Here is a 15122-nt window from a genome sequence, read left to right as displayed (position 1 = left end):
GTTCCTTGAACGATCACTATAAATGCGCCTACAGGGCAAAATGCTTGAACGTCGTTATAAGATGCGATGTTTATCAGTTTCACCCTTCTTCTTCCCTCGTTTATCCTTCGTCTCGTCGCAAAGATGAGGGTGGGATGGTGGTGCGTGCGGAAATTCTGAACGGGGAGTTGAGCGCACAGATCCTGAAGGAGGTGACTTTGAATCCTTCCTTCAGACCACAGCGCATTGTCGATTAATGCTCGAGTGTACCGAACTGATATCAAAGAATGGTCGAGTGGAGTGTGTTCTTGTCATGTGATTCTGGAAACAGAGGAAGAGCGGCACAATGTCTGCACCGCACAGGTGAAATGTGTCAACCGCTGCCACGCAGGTGAGGAATCTACAAGGAAAACACAAACTGAAGGAGTTTCCGTACAGCGTGTGAATGTTGTGGGTGGCTCTGATTAAAACTCGAGTTTCCCATCCATCTCTCTCGTAACTTCGGATGCACAGTTTTTAGCTTTCTCCCTTCGATTCCCCTGATATTTCAAATAAATCTTGATTGAAAATTTTGCAACTTCAATGATACATATTTTACATCGACTGGGCAGATTGGCGCATCAGTGGTAAGTCCGTCATCGGGACGTTGAATAATATAACAGTGGCCGTTTTATTGAGATTGACTGGCAGTCAGGTTTTAATAATGTGATAGGTGTACACGGTACCGAGGGAAAATCCGGAGCTGTGCGTTGAGTCACGGGGCCGAGTATACACCGAAATCTGTATATTTATTTGTGAAGTTAACGATGGGGGGGGGGGGGGGAACATCACTAGTTAATTACTAATCTGTATGCTCGCGTGGGATGTTTCGTAAGTAGCTACATTTTGCAGCAATACACAGCAAGGTTGATATATTAAAAGATAGTGACCCTGTCTCTGTACCGATATGCGATCTCCCATCATCATCACCTTGTCTCGAAACAATAAAAGTATTCAATTCCCATGCTCTGTCGATTATGCACGAAGTTTTTGACCATTACTTTTCAATTTCCTGCAGGGGCATTCCCATGATAATTCATTTGAATCCGAACTGAAACGTTCACGGTTTATTCTCTAAATCCTGGAGTCTAAAGAGTGTTTCTGCCCAGGATTGAACTGGAGACCTTTCGCGTGTAAAGCGAACGTGATAACCACTACACTACAGAAATGTTCTACGCTATTGAGCATCGACCAGACACCCTGCACACCTCCTTCACTCTCCACTCATTCATCTTGTTCTTCAGAACAATCTTTTCTACACCCAAGAAATAGAAAACGAAATTCTTTCTTCCGCCTGGTCTTTTTCGTGGGTTGGCCTATGTAAAGAGCAGACGAGCTTCAGCGATGAGAGCTCCGGTCTGTCTGTTCAGCGGGTGGATGCTCAGCTCTTTCAGAAGCGTCCTACAACACGAGGACTCCGAGGACTCCACTTAAAAAAAAAACAAATCCACAGTCAATTTAGTGACAAAATATTAGCCACAAATTTATTGAGCTGGGGTGATTGTAGAAATGATCTATGGGATTATCAGAGGGATGAGGGTTTTCTGTTGCAGGAGTAGCTTGGTGAATGTCGGCTGGTTCCGTCCGCCCAACGGCAGCATTTCGAACAAACACCGGGATACATTCGAACCGTGGCGGTGCTGTGATTCGAAGCCCCGTCACCTCAGAGACCTCTCGGCTACACTACCCGTGAGCAGGTTGCCTGGTGTTCTTAAAGTGATTGCGATCAATTCATTTATTGAAGATCACACCCCCACACCCACTCTCAAAAAATGCATGGACAATAGTGATAAACAGGTGGACCAGTAACCGGTAGAGGGAGTTATTAGCGAGAGGGGTTGATAGGTGGTGGTGGAATTGTGAGAGCACTCACAGAAAGAACGGCTGAATGTACCCCGAATATAAGGTCCGATGTGCCGTTTACGATCCTAAGGAGTGGTACGAATCTCACTGTGAATTCTTCTGTGCCTTAAGGCTGGCGATACAGGTCATCTTTTCATTTGGACTGTCACATGGGAAGTAATGGAGCCTTAACTGGTTTTCTGATCTCATCTTGCAATGCAGTGGATTTTATCGACAGTACAACGGAGAAGATGAGGAGCAATGAGAGTATATCAACTATTTCTGAAGTATGACTTCAGGAATGGAAGATTTCGTTGCTTCTCCTTTTGGTTAATTCGACTCCGGAGTAGACGGCGGGTGCGTCGCGGGACGGAGGGTGATATTTTGCTCCGATAAATAATTCAGTAATGTTCAAAAAGCAAAACTGAGGCCTCGCGGGTTGAACGAAAGAACCAATCAGTTACAGTGCTAGCTGTATTAGTGGCGAACAAATCAAAGCATCAACCTGCATTTAATAAGGTACCCATGCAAAGCTTATTGAGAAAGTCAGGGGGTATGGGATCCAATGAGCCATTGCTCTGTGGATCCACAACAAGCTTGCCCACAGAAGACAAAGAGTGGTTGTCGTCGGGTCATATTCTGAATGGAGAACAGTGACCAGTGGTGGGCCTCAGGAATCTGTCTGGGACGCTTACACTTCGTGATTTCTATAAATGACGCGGATAAGGAAGAGGAGGAATGAGTTAGGAAATTTGACGTTAGCACAAAGGTTGGGGGTGTTGTGGATAGTGTAGAGGGCTGTCAGAGGTTACAGTGGGACATTGATAGGATGCAAAACTGGGCTGAGAAGACTCAGATGGAATTCAACCCAGAAAAATGTGAAGTTGTTCATTTTGGTAAGGCAAAATAATGACAGAATATAGTATTAATGGTAAGACTTTTGACAGTGCAGAGGATCAAAGGGATCTTGATATCAGAGTCCATAGGACAGTCAAAGCAGCTGCGCAGGTTGATTCTGTTGTTAATAGGACATATTGTGTATTGGCCTTCATCAATTGTGGAACTGAATTTAGGAGCCGAGAGGTAATGTTGCAGCTATATAGGACCCTGGTCAGAACCAACTTGGAGTACGGTACTTAGTTCTGGTCGCCTCATTGCTGGGTAGTCGTCAATAATCGGGGCGTGTGGAGGGGTTCGGCAGGAGGGCACAAAGGGCTGACAGATACCGCTTTCAATTGTGAAACGTGGAATGTAGGGTGGATGTGCATAGATTTTGGCAGTTTGTGTATGACCGCCGAGGGGTTGAGTACACACTCAATTTCCAAAGGTCCCATATAACGAGGGGCGAGGTTCCTGGGTTCATTTTTAAGGGGGATGTCTTTTGACGAGAGCCAAACCTCCTGCCCAGGCCGATAACTGGGTGCAGGAACTCGATGGCGATCGTCAATCCTCCGGTTGCGGTCGGCTCAACGGAGCAAGGCCGCGCGCATCCCTCCAGATCTTGCGGCCCCGCGGAGACGGGCCTGACTGAAGGCACAGCAGTTTGGTCTTCATGTACGTGAAACAGAGCGGGTTGGTAGCCGAGGGAGCATACGAAGGGCGGCGTTCCGTGTCGGTGCTGGCCGGGGAGTTGTGGGCGGACTCTACCCAAGCGAGATGGGTGCTCCATTATGATGTGTTGTTGGCGGTTATGCAGCGCAGTGCTGCTCCCAATCCTGGTTTGATCGTTCGGTTTCACCGTTAGTCTACCGGAAGCCGGTAGACAGACTGACTGAGGCTCCAAGGTCCTGACGAAAGGAACTCCAGACTTGAGAGACAAAGTGGAGACCCCAGTCAGAAATAATGTCCGAGGGAATCCCATGAAGGCGGAAGACATGATGAACAAGGAGGTCGGCTGTGTCACGGGCTGTAGGGCGTTTGGGATGGGCTACGAAGTACACGGCTTTCAGGAAGCAGTCCACCACGTTGAGTACAGCAGTGTTACCATGTGAAGCGGGTAGCAAACAAGAGAAAGGTAGAGGATGAAGCAACCCAGCAGGTTGTCGATGGGAGACATTTCCGTGGCCACACACAGAAAAGGCAGAGACGAAGGAGAGAGTGTCAGCATCCATGCAGGGTCACCAGAAATGTCTCTTCAGAAGGAACAGAGTCTGATCGATCCCGGGATGGCAGGCGAAACGAGGAGTGTTTCCCCACTGAAGAACCTGAGACCGAACAGCGTCGGGCACGAAGAGACGACTGGCGGTTCCATTCCTTGGGTCAGGTTGAGTCCGCTGGGCCTCCCAGGTGAGGGTAGCCACCACACCGGATGGTGGAAGAATGGTCTCGGGGTTGGGAAGCCCTACTCGGAGACATATTGACGAGAGAGAGCATCGTGCTTCCCGTTCGTGGAACCAGGACGATAGGCGAGTGTGAATTCGAAACGGCCAAAAAGTAATGCTCAAAGGGCTTGGCGGGAGGTCAGGTGTTAGACATTTTGGAGTTATGCGAGGTTCTTGTAGTTCGTCCAGATGATGAATGGATGTTCCGTTCCCTCCAGCCAGTGTCTCCACTCCTCCAAAGCCAGTTTGACGGCCGGTGTCTCCCGGTTCCCTACGTCGTGGTTCCGCACAGCGGAGTTTAGGCGGCGAGAGAAGGAGGAGCTGGGATGGAGCTCTTGGTCTGGGCTGGACCGTTGGAAGAGGACCGCTCCCACCCCAGAGTCGGAGGCGTCGACTTCCACAATGAATTGACCAGACAGGTCAGGTTGGCCCAGGATGGGAGCGGAAGTGATACGCATCTTTAGCTCCGAGAAGGCCGAGTCCGCTTCGGGGGTCCAGTTTAAGGGGGTGGGAGGAGAGGTGAGTCGAGTAAGGGGCGCTGCCACCCGGCTGTAATCCCTAATGAAGCGACGGTAGAAATTTGCGAACCCCAGAAATCGCTGGAGTTGCTTAAGCGTCGTGGGGTTTGGCCACTCCGCCACCGCCCGGATCTTTTCGAGATCCGCCCTCACTGGGCCGCTCTCAATGATGTACTCCAGCAAACTGACGGAACGGGCATGGAACTTGCACTTCTCTGCCTTAAAGAATATCTTGTTCTCCAAAAGCCTCTGAAAAACCTGACGGACATGATGCGTGTGTTCCTGGAGATAACGGGAGAAGATTGAGATGTCGTCCAAATAAAAGAAAACGAAACTGTTTATAAATTACGTAACCACATAGTTTATCGGGGCTTGGAAGACTGCGGGGGCATTGATGAGGCCGAATGGCGTGACCAGATATTCGAAATTACCAAGAGAGCTGTTACAAGCTGTTTTCCCACTCATCTCCCTCCCTTATCCTGACCAGGTGATAGACACTCCGCAGGTCCAACTTAGAGAAAGTTGTGGCTCCGTGAAGGGGCTCGAAGGCAGAGTTGATGAGGGGCAGTGGAGACTTATTCTTTATGGTGATGTTGTTCAGGCCACGGTAGACAATGCAGGGGCTCAGTGAGCTGTCCTTCTTCCCCACAAAGAAGAATCCTGCGCCTACAGGGGAAGACGAGGGTCGGATAATGCCCGCCGCGAAAGAGTCATTTAGGTAAGCCTCCACTGCTTCCCTTTCTGGTCGGGCCGGTTATACAGCCGACATATGGGTAGAGGGACCCGGGGAGAAGGTCCCACGCTGTATATGGTCCAGAATGTCCCGTTACTGACATGACTCAGTATGTTTCAGCATTCTACTTTGCGGCGTTCGTAACAGGAGCCAACGGATGTGATCACAGAAACGGAGAGAGGGTGAGGACCGCGAAGACCAGTTTAGGAAAGCGAGATCGAGGATACGGTGTGGGAAGGAGAGTATTTAAGCAGGCAGGGTGAGAGAGGTCAGCGAGACGATACGGGTTGCTCGTTTCTGAAGGACTTTAGAATGGAAGCGCTGCAATCCCAGAATTCCCTGCAGGAAGGAAAGTCCTCTAATCGCTCAGTGCATTTATTGACAGTATTCTCTGACTCACACTTTCCGACCACATCCTAGTCTCTCTCTCAACCCGTTGTGTCTATTACCCTTCCAAATATTTTAATTTCGCGTCTCTCTGTATCCACCAGTCTCCCCAAACCACCCCCGGGCCAATTTCTCTTCCTACCCTCTTTCACTCATATCCACACCTGTCTCGGACCCTTCCCAGTTCACTTCCAATCTTCCTCCTCACATTGATCTTTCCACATCACAAATATCTGTTCTCACTCCAGATCTCTCGACTTCCCCGGTCTCCCTCCCCCTGGTCTTTCTCTAAGCCCTCGGTCTCTGCCTCTACCCCGCCCCACCTGGTCTCGCTCAGTTTCTCTCCCCCACTGCCGTTTCTCCTCTCCTAAAATCTCGGCTGCCTCTTTCCCTCCCGTCCTTCTCAGACTCTCGCCGCCGTCTCTTTACATTCCTCAGTCTCTTTCTCCTCAGTGAGCAAGACTAACGGAGCATTAAGCGGGATCTGGACCAACTTGAACAATGGGCTGAAAAACGGCGGGTTTTGTCACAATGTCACAATGAGAAACAAGGCACTGAGGAGTACGATAGAACAAACGAATCTGGGAATGCAGGTCCATATTCAATGAAAGTTGCGGTACAGTTAGAAAGCGTCGCAAAAAAAAAAAAAGGAGACGAAAGTACTGAGTACCGGAGTAGGGGTGGTATGTCGATGCTGTTTAAAAAATTATTGAGGCCTAATTTGGAATATTGTGTTTTTGCTCAACTACCAACAGTGCAGATATAAATACGTTTGAACGAATACAGAACAAAGTTATACGGCTATTGCCGGGCCTGGATGTTTTGAATTAAAAGGAACGATTCGGTATGGTAGCACTGTATTCCCGAGCGGGTAGAAGACAGAGGGGAGATTATGATAGAGCTATACAACATTAAGACGCGTATAGAGAGTGTAAATGCCAGCGGGCTTTCTCCACTGATGTTGGGCGAGAATACGCCCAGAGATCATGGGTGAAGGGTGAAATGTGAAATGCTTAAGGAAAATAGGAGGGGAAGCTTCTTCACCCAGATGGACTCCAGAGAGTAGACAGTGCTGCCAACACAAATGGTATTTGAGATTCCGAATTGAACGTTTCAGAGATGACTGGATAGGTACTGGGATATGGATGGCCACGTTCCTGGTGAGGTCGATGGCAGTTTAAATAATTCCTCATTGACCTGACGGGCTGAAGACCCTGTTTCTGTGCGGTGGTTTCCTTTGGCTGTCTGACTGTGCATCTGGGTGAGAGCTTTAATGTCTCACAGCACCGACCAATCTAGAAAGTCGTTGATACTGTCCGATCCCTCTGTCCTTGCTCATACTGAAGCATGGAGACTGAGTTAATGGATGGTTACAGCGTGAGAAGATGGAAGCGCAGATGTGAGATGCTGAAGGATGGAAGCGCAGATGTGAGATGATAAAGGATGGAAGCTTTGGAAATTGTTTATTCTGTATTCTCCAATTGCCTGCGATGGTTTTGAAGGAAGAAAAGTCTCAGCCCGAATATTTGCTTTGCCTTCGTTGCGTTTTCAGTTTGTGTAGTTTTGTATGTTTCATTTATTATTGATTTCAGACGGAGACACGGATTCCACACCGGCCATGTGGATTCAGGGTTAAATAGATCGAAATCTGAGCGTATCTACACCCGATATGATAAAACCACGATTCAGAGGTAAATTGCCATTCAGATAAATTGGTGTGTACTTGAATTGGGAATTTGGAATTGGCATTTTGGAAGGCTAGTTATTTTAATAAGCAGAAAAACCTGCTGCTGAACACTTTGAAATTTTGTTTTCAAGTTGTAGGGCTCCACTGGAAATGATTGCTTTGAAGTCATTGTAGCATCTGTCCTGTAATATGTTAATGACAGGTCAGTTTAGATAACGTGGCGGTTCAGTCAATAGCTGAGCGATCTGCTTACGTTTTCAGCCCTATTTCCATAAATTAGCATCTTTACGTAATATGTAAATGACGGGATAGTTAAGATAACTAGTTCACTAGCAGTCACTAGTTCAGCGATTTGCTTACATCGTCAACTCTAATTCCATTAACTTTCCAGCTGTTGCTGGGTGATCAGATTAAATTGGTTATTTCCCTCAGTCCTGTTTCTGCAGAGTCCAAAATAGAGTTGTAACTTGTACCACAATTTCGACCCTCCGTGCGGAACACGGTTGTCCGCTGTCTTCCAACAAGAATTCACCCTATCTACTGCATGATCTACCTTCAGTTAGGAAGCCAAATCTGAATCAACGCAACCAGGTTCCCTTCGATCCCACGCCTCCTGACTTTCTGAATGAGTCTACTATGGGGAACTGATCAAACACCTGACCAGAATTAATGCACCCACATCGACTGTCCTGGTTCATCTGTTGGTTTTATTTTCATTTATTTTCAAATAATTCAATCTGACTCATAAAGGACAACATGCCATGTTGTCTCTCCGTAGCCAGACAACGTTTCTCCAAATATTCATAATTTCCTTCTTCAGTAATCCTCTCCAGTAGTTTACACACTACTGATGTAAGGCTCCCTGGTCTGTAATTCCTGGAAGTATCCCTATTATCTTTCGTCAACAAATGAATAACATTTTCCACCCTCCACCCACCCCCCAAGTCATCTAGTTCTACTTCCGTGGCCAGCGAAGACACAAATATCCTGTCCAAAATCTCAGGAATATCTCCACTCGCTTTCCCAAATTACCTGGACTATATCCCTTCCGGTTACGGGGAATCATCTATCATAATGCTTTCCAAGTTTCCAGCGCATCCTCTTTCTGAGCGTCGGCATGTTCGAGCTGTGTTCACATTCATCAATGTATTCAGTGAGGAGCTTCACTGCCTTTTTGGACTCCAGATACAAGTTTTCCTCTGATCTGCACAGACTCTCTCCAGTCTCCGCCTGTTCGTCATAGTACAATTCGCCAAGAACTTCTCAAGTCCCCTTCGACCTCTTCTAACTCCATTGTTAATTTTTTTCCTTTCTACATTTTGAACTGCTATAACCTTACCTGATCCTTTCTACCTAATCTTTAAGTATCGTTCTTTCTTCCTCTTGAGGAGTTGTTCCAACTTTCTTGTCACCCAGAGTTACTTTACGCTATCATCCTTTCCCTGCTTCACGGAGACAACCTATACTGAACCCTATCTCAGTGCTCCCAATACAATCCCATCATATTTGTTGCGTATTTCCCTGAGTAGATCATTTCCCAATTTACCTTCCCGAGTTCCTGCCAGGTAGCACCATAATTCGCTGATCCCCAATTAAATAGATACCATGCTCCCTGGTCAAAGTAAGTGGAGGGGTGTTGTGCCCTGTTGTTCTGTAATGCTCAGCCGCGGAAGGATCTGTCACCTGATCCGTTTCCTTTTCTAATATTAGATCCGGTACGGACTAGTCGCTAGTCCACCTGTCTTCTTATAGTGACATTAATCCTTCCTGGACGCAACTGAGAAATTATGCTGTACCGAAACTTTTCACCTTGGGGAGATGCCAAAGAATATTGTGGAAGTATCAGTTACCCATGTCAATAACATTGAACTTGTCCACGTCCCGCTTCCCGATCGGTTCCTCACTGTTCCCGTTGCAGGTATTTTTTTTTTGTTAGAGGGGCGGCTGTATAGAATAATCCAAATGAGGTGATCACATGTCTCTGTTTGTCTCACTGTTGCCCTCCGTATCCGCAGCTGCGATAATATCCCTGGTTTCCCATCGCACTCACTTTCCAGTTTGTTACCCGAATCTGCCCATTTTGAAACATCTGAACCCCGGAAATTCCTGGAGCCATCCCTGCCCTTATGACAGTCGAGTGTCTGTGACAGTTTGGAACATACTTCAACCAAAGTGACAATCACGCCAGAAGCATTGAGAGTTTGTATTGCGACCTACCTGAACTGCATGAAGTCATCAACTCTGCAAATTCTGCATTTCGCGGATGACCAGGGATATGATTGTTTGAATTAATGACATATTTGCCAAACCTGTTCATTGAAAAACAGCTTTATTTTAAAACTCCACTGAATTGTCGTTAGACGCGGGCATTATCTACATCGATGGCCAGTTAATGTGAACACATACTTCATTCCATTCCTCAGCTCTTCTCTGAATTTCCTCTGTGTCAGTGTATAGATACAAGTATTGGTGCACACGCTGAGCATTTGAAACATGTACCCAAATTGCTGTAGGATGTATACTGGGGAACTCAAATATCTGTCCTGGTAAAAATAGTTTTCCTTTTGCCATTTCAGGGAATGGGCTACATCAGGCATCCAAAATAGTATGAAATTAGCTGATATAGAAAACAACAAAATCATCGATTTTCTGCGTTTTTCCACCTCGGCATCTTTCTGATTGTCGCTGCTGTGCCGAAGCTTTCTGCGGACTCTATTTGCCCCAACGATATGTCTTACAGTTAACCCGTTAAACACCAGGATTAAGCCGATTGGTATCAATGGTGTTAAAATACAGTCCAGTAATGCGTATCCTCTCCACACGGGTGAAGTAGCGTATTCATGTGTGAGGGCGCACCGCCACGGCGTGTTATCAATGATGATGTAAGGTTCAATAGCAAAGTATAACGGAACACATTTCCCGCAGCTCACTATAACCACGGTCACGATAACCGCCGTTGCTGTTCTCTCGGTGCAGTATCGCTCCCGCAGCTTTCGACAACATATTGCAATGAAGCGATCGAAGGTAAAACTGACCGTGAACCAAACAGAACAGTCCATCGTTACTAACCGAAATACAAGTGTCAGAGCGCATACAGGAGTGATGAGCAGGGATCTGGAATAAATGTAGATATTGTTGGTCTGTTCCACCAAAGCAACAACGATAACCACCATCAGATCCGCTGTGGCCATTCCAACCAGGTAACGGGTGATGCATTTGGAGAGTCCGCATTTCCCCCGAGAAAGGATCGCAATCGCCGTTAAGTTAACTGCAAGAAATTTGGAAACAAAATAGGAATATAGTCAGTTCCCTGAATGCCCCCATTCTACCGATGCTATGCAGGGTATCGTCTGTTTGGAAGTGGAAAGCGGGAGTCCAGTGTGTGCGGTCTCAGTCGCTGCACTCCTGCTGGAGGACAATGACGGGTGTGAGTGTCAGTGGATTGGCGACCTTCCCACAGTTTAGAGCGAGGCATCCGAGCTCCACGACACACGGACCGTTGAGCAGTCGATCGCTCCTGTAAACTGCACCGTTTCCATTATTGGAAGTGAAAGAACAGACGTGATTATTTGTAGTTGTATCAAAGTGAGGAGATATAAAACACGAGTTCTCTTTTAGTGCCTTACAGAAGAACAGACCGACGAGTCGCAAATAGACTGGACCGTCATTTAAATAAGCTGTCACATTGTTAAAAGGTCGGAGTGTCTGCACTGATAGAGACTCGGACCTAGAAAAGCAGAGACCAGCATTACTTCAGAAAGCCTAGCGAAGTGAAGTTATGAAACAATGTCAATATCGGCACAAACATAATTGATAAAAGAAAGATCACTTCGATCAAATTATGAAGCAGTGTCAATATCGAAAGAAGAAGAAAGCCCTGTGAGTGAAGTATGAAAAATGAAAATAAAACCATTAGATGCCGGAATCCTTCATTCCGGAAACACGTTTCCACCGACGGTAGCATTTGTGCTCAGTAACAGTGCGGATACCGCAGCAGAGTAACGACGGCACCATACATAAAGTGACCAGCTCCGGCATCTTACCGGGGACACCAACCGCTACAAGTGTGGGATAGAAAATGGCTGCGATGTAGTAAATCGCCGGATATCGCATGTTCCGTCAGAAGCAGCGTTCAGTTTTACGGAGCGTTTCAGCTGCTCAGGTTGACTGGGGATCGGTTTAGCAGACTTTTATTGAGGTGAGAACAATTCCACAATTCCACAAGACAATTAGCGTGGCGATCACGTCAGGGACATTAGTGACAACCAACTGCACAAACAATTGCGTTAAACTATTTTTACTCACTCTGTCCCCGTGTCATTAATTTGACTCCTCAAGGGATATTGCAATCTATTTACTTTAAATAAAATATGATGTGAATTTTCCATGTTATTTTCCATGATACCTGGCTTCAGCAATTTAAGTAGGATATTTTTATATCTGTGTTGCCTTTAAAGTCGGCATGCATATTGAAGTCAAATTATTTTTTAACATTTGACGGAGCACATTCGCTTCTGAGATTGAGGATGGAGTTTGTTCTGTCGGGTGAAATGGAGAACACTTATTTATTAAAGGGGAACGTTCGTTCTTTCTTTTCTTTCGTCCATTCCAGTCATTCCGGGCAGTGTGAATGATGGAATGACATTACAGCTGACATGTATTACAATAAAACTGCACTTATTTTCCTCCAAACACTGTAAAAGATCCACAGCGGTATTCCAGAGGCCTGTGATCAAAAATGGAACGTGTCCTCAGGAAATTAGAGAGGGCTGTGGACAGTTTGAAGAACAGTGTTTTCAAGCACAACATGGGGTGTTTGGCAGGAACCTGAGCTCTTCCAGCGAATGACTTGACCACCCCATACCCGTGACCTGCGATGCAGTCGATTTAACTTTAAAGATATTCTCAAACCCGCCACAATTCTACGAGTATTTCGCCATCCATTCTATGTTTGAAGAAAACTTAACAAGTGAAGTCTGTGACCATTCCGCTGGTTTTCAGGCTGTTCTATTATTTGCCACAAAGTTGTCTGTCTTTCTCCTGATTTGCTTCCAGGTGTATTGTCTTTCATACAAACATAGAAACATAGAAAACGTATAGCACAACATAGGCCCTTTGGCCCAAAGTTGTGCCGAACATGTCCCTACCTTAAATATTACTAGCGTTACCCATAGCCCTCTATTTTTCTAAGTTCCATGTACCTATTCAAAAGTCTCTCAAAACACCCTATTGCATCCGCCTCCACCACCTTTGCTGGCAGCCCATTCCACACATACACCACTCCCTGCGTAGAAAACCTATCCCTGACATCTCATCTGAACATACTCTCCAGCCCCCTAATCCTGTGTCCTCTTGTGGCAAACATTTCCGCCCTGGGAAAAAGCCTCTGACTATCCACATGATCAATGCCTCTCATCACCCTGTACACCTCCATCAGGTCACCTCTCATCCTCCATCGCTCCAAGGAGAAAAGGCCGAGTTCAACTGTTTTCAGAAGACAATCGTCACTATGATTCTGTGCAGAACAGCGGATGTGGTCAAGCTCACCTGTCAATCACACTTCCTTCTGCTCCTGCAGTGCACCGCTCCGTGCCGATTGTGGTTCTCGGAGCGATGAGCGGCCCTCGGCTTATTGGAGAAAGTCTTATCCATTGTGGAACCTGTACTAATGTGCGACCCTTGGTTGACTCGAGCAAGTAGTCCCTCTGTCTGCAAATCCATTCTCCTAAAGAGAATCACTCTGTAACATTCGGATTGAGCTCCATCTGTAACTCCTCAGGGCAGCTCTGCGTCCTGTCACCGTCCTGTTGAAATCGGTGACGACCTTCTAAAATCATTCATAAAAACCCAAAAGCCGGGGCCTCAAACTGATCCGTGCAGGACACCACTGGTTACCGAAATCCAGGGAGAAAACGCTCCATCCACAACTACTGTCTGCCTTCTGTGGGCGTCAGTCCTGAATCCACCAGCCAACTCTCCCTGGATACCAAACCTTCTGACGCTATGAACGGTCCTACCACGGTTAACCGTATCAAATGCCTTATTAAAATCTATGTATACCTGATAAACTTTTCTACCTTTACCAATGTGTTTTGTCACATCCTCACCGAATTGAACCTGGTAGTGAGCTATGACCTATCTTTCCCAAAGCCATTCTGATTCTCCGAAATCAATTTCTCCCAAACCTCGCAAATTCGGTTTCTAAGAAACTTCTCCAATAATTTGCCCGTCACTGAATTAGGTCCCCTATACTACAAGTGCGGCAGTGATAACGCAAAGGTAATCGCTAAGGGCGCAGAAATCTCTTCCTCCGCTTCCCACAGTAAGCTGGGGTTTCTCGCAACTTCAGAAGAGGACTTATCTATTCGAATGTTTTTCAAAAGCTCCTGTACATCCACGTTTTTACATCCCCGTCCTGTTTTTGCACAACAGCCCGTTTAGAACTGTCCTCCCAAATGTTAGGATCGCTCTTACTGTTGAAAATTTAAGTAAAGTCCACATTAAGGACCTGTCCCACCTCTAACAAATCCAGCCGTATGTTTCATCATTACCCTGACCGGTCCTACTCTTACTCTAGTCATCCTCTTCTTCACATACATCTAGAATGCCGTGGGGGTTTCAAGTTCCCTAATTCCATTCTTCAGCTCGTCCCAGGCTGTCTTGTAACTCGACAGCCGTGACCGATCCTAGCTTTCTAAACCTGGCCAGTTTCTTTCTTCCTCTTGACCAGATGATCCACATCTCTGTCGAACATGGCTCATTCACCTGCCCAGAACCCTATCCAAGTGCTGCCTAAAATACCTTCTCATTTCCGGTGAACATTTCCCAGGGTGCATCCGTTTCCTGTTTTAGCTCTGAGATTCCAGCCTAAAGTATCACAATTACATTTAGCCAATTCATTACCTTGGAAACTTCGGGCCTGTGAGGAGATAGACAAATAGAAAGACAGACAGACATACTTTATTGATCCCGAGGGAAATTGGGTTTCGTTACAGCCGCAACAACCAAGAATGGTGAAGAAATATAACAATAACAAATAAATAATTAAATAATAATGTTTATCATGCCGAGTGGATATAGGTCCAGGACCTATTGGCTCAGTGTGTCTGACACTCCGAGGGAGGAGTTGTATAGTTTGATGGCCACAGGCAGGAACGACTTCCTATGACGCTCAGTGTTACATCTCGGTGGACTAAGTCTCTGGCTGAATGTATTCCTCTGCCTAACCAGTACATTATGGAGTGGATGGGAGTCATTGTCCAAGATGGCATGCAACTTGGACAGCATCATCTTTTCAGACATCACCGTCAGAGTGTCCAGTTCCACCCCCACAACATCACTGGCATTACGAATGAGTTTGTTGATTCTGTTGGTGTCTGCTACCCTCAGCCAGCTTGCCCAGCACACAACAGCAAACACGATAGCACCGGCCACCACAGCTTCGTAGGACATCCTCAGCATCGTCCGGCAGATGTTAAAGGACCTCAGTCTCCTCAGGAAATAGAGACGGCTCTGACCCTTCTTGTAGACAACCTCAGTGTTACTTCAGTGACTGACATAGGTTCGTGTGGAGAGTTCGCTGTAACGGGATTCGTTTGGGAACTGACACGATGGTG

The 15122-nt window shown here is 46.5% G+C and overlaps 1 non-coding gene across 1 annotated transcript; it reads right to left on the bottom strand.

Annotated features, from left to right (window-relative positions):
- Positions 1-1114: 1114 nt before the first annotated feature.
- On the bottom strand, positions 1115-1187 carry trnav-uac (transfer RNA valine (anticodon UAC)). Its single transcript has one exon. It is a non-coding gene; the product is annotated as a tRNA-Val (tRNA).
- Between the last annotated feature and the right edge of the window lie 13935 nt (positions 1188-15122).

This window comes from Hypanus sabinus, unplaced genomic scaffold, assembly GCF_030144855.1.
Source record: "Hypanus sabinus isolate sHypSab1 unplaced genomic scaffold, sHypSab1.hap1 scaffold_447, whole genome shotgun sequence".
NCBI lineage: Eukaryota > Metazoa > Chordata > Chondrichthyes > Myliobatiformes > Dasyatidae > Hypanus > Hypanus sabinus.
The sequence above is the reverse complement of the archived record's forward strand: the minus strand, read 5'-3'. Positions and strand labels throughout refer to the sequence as shown.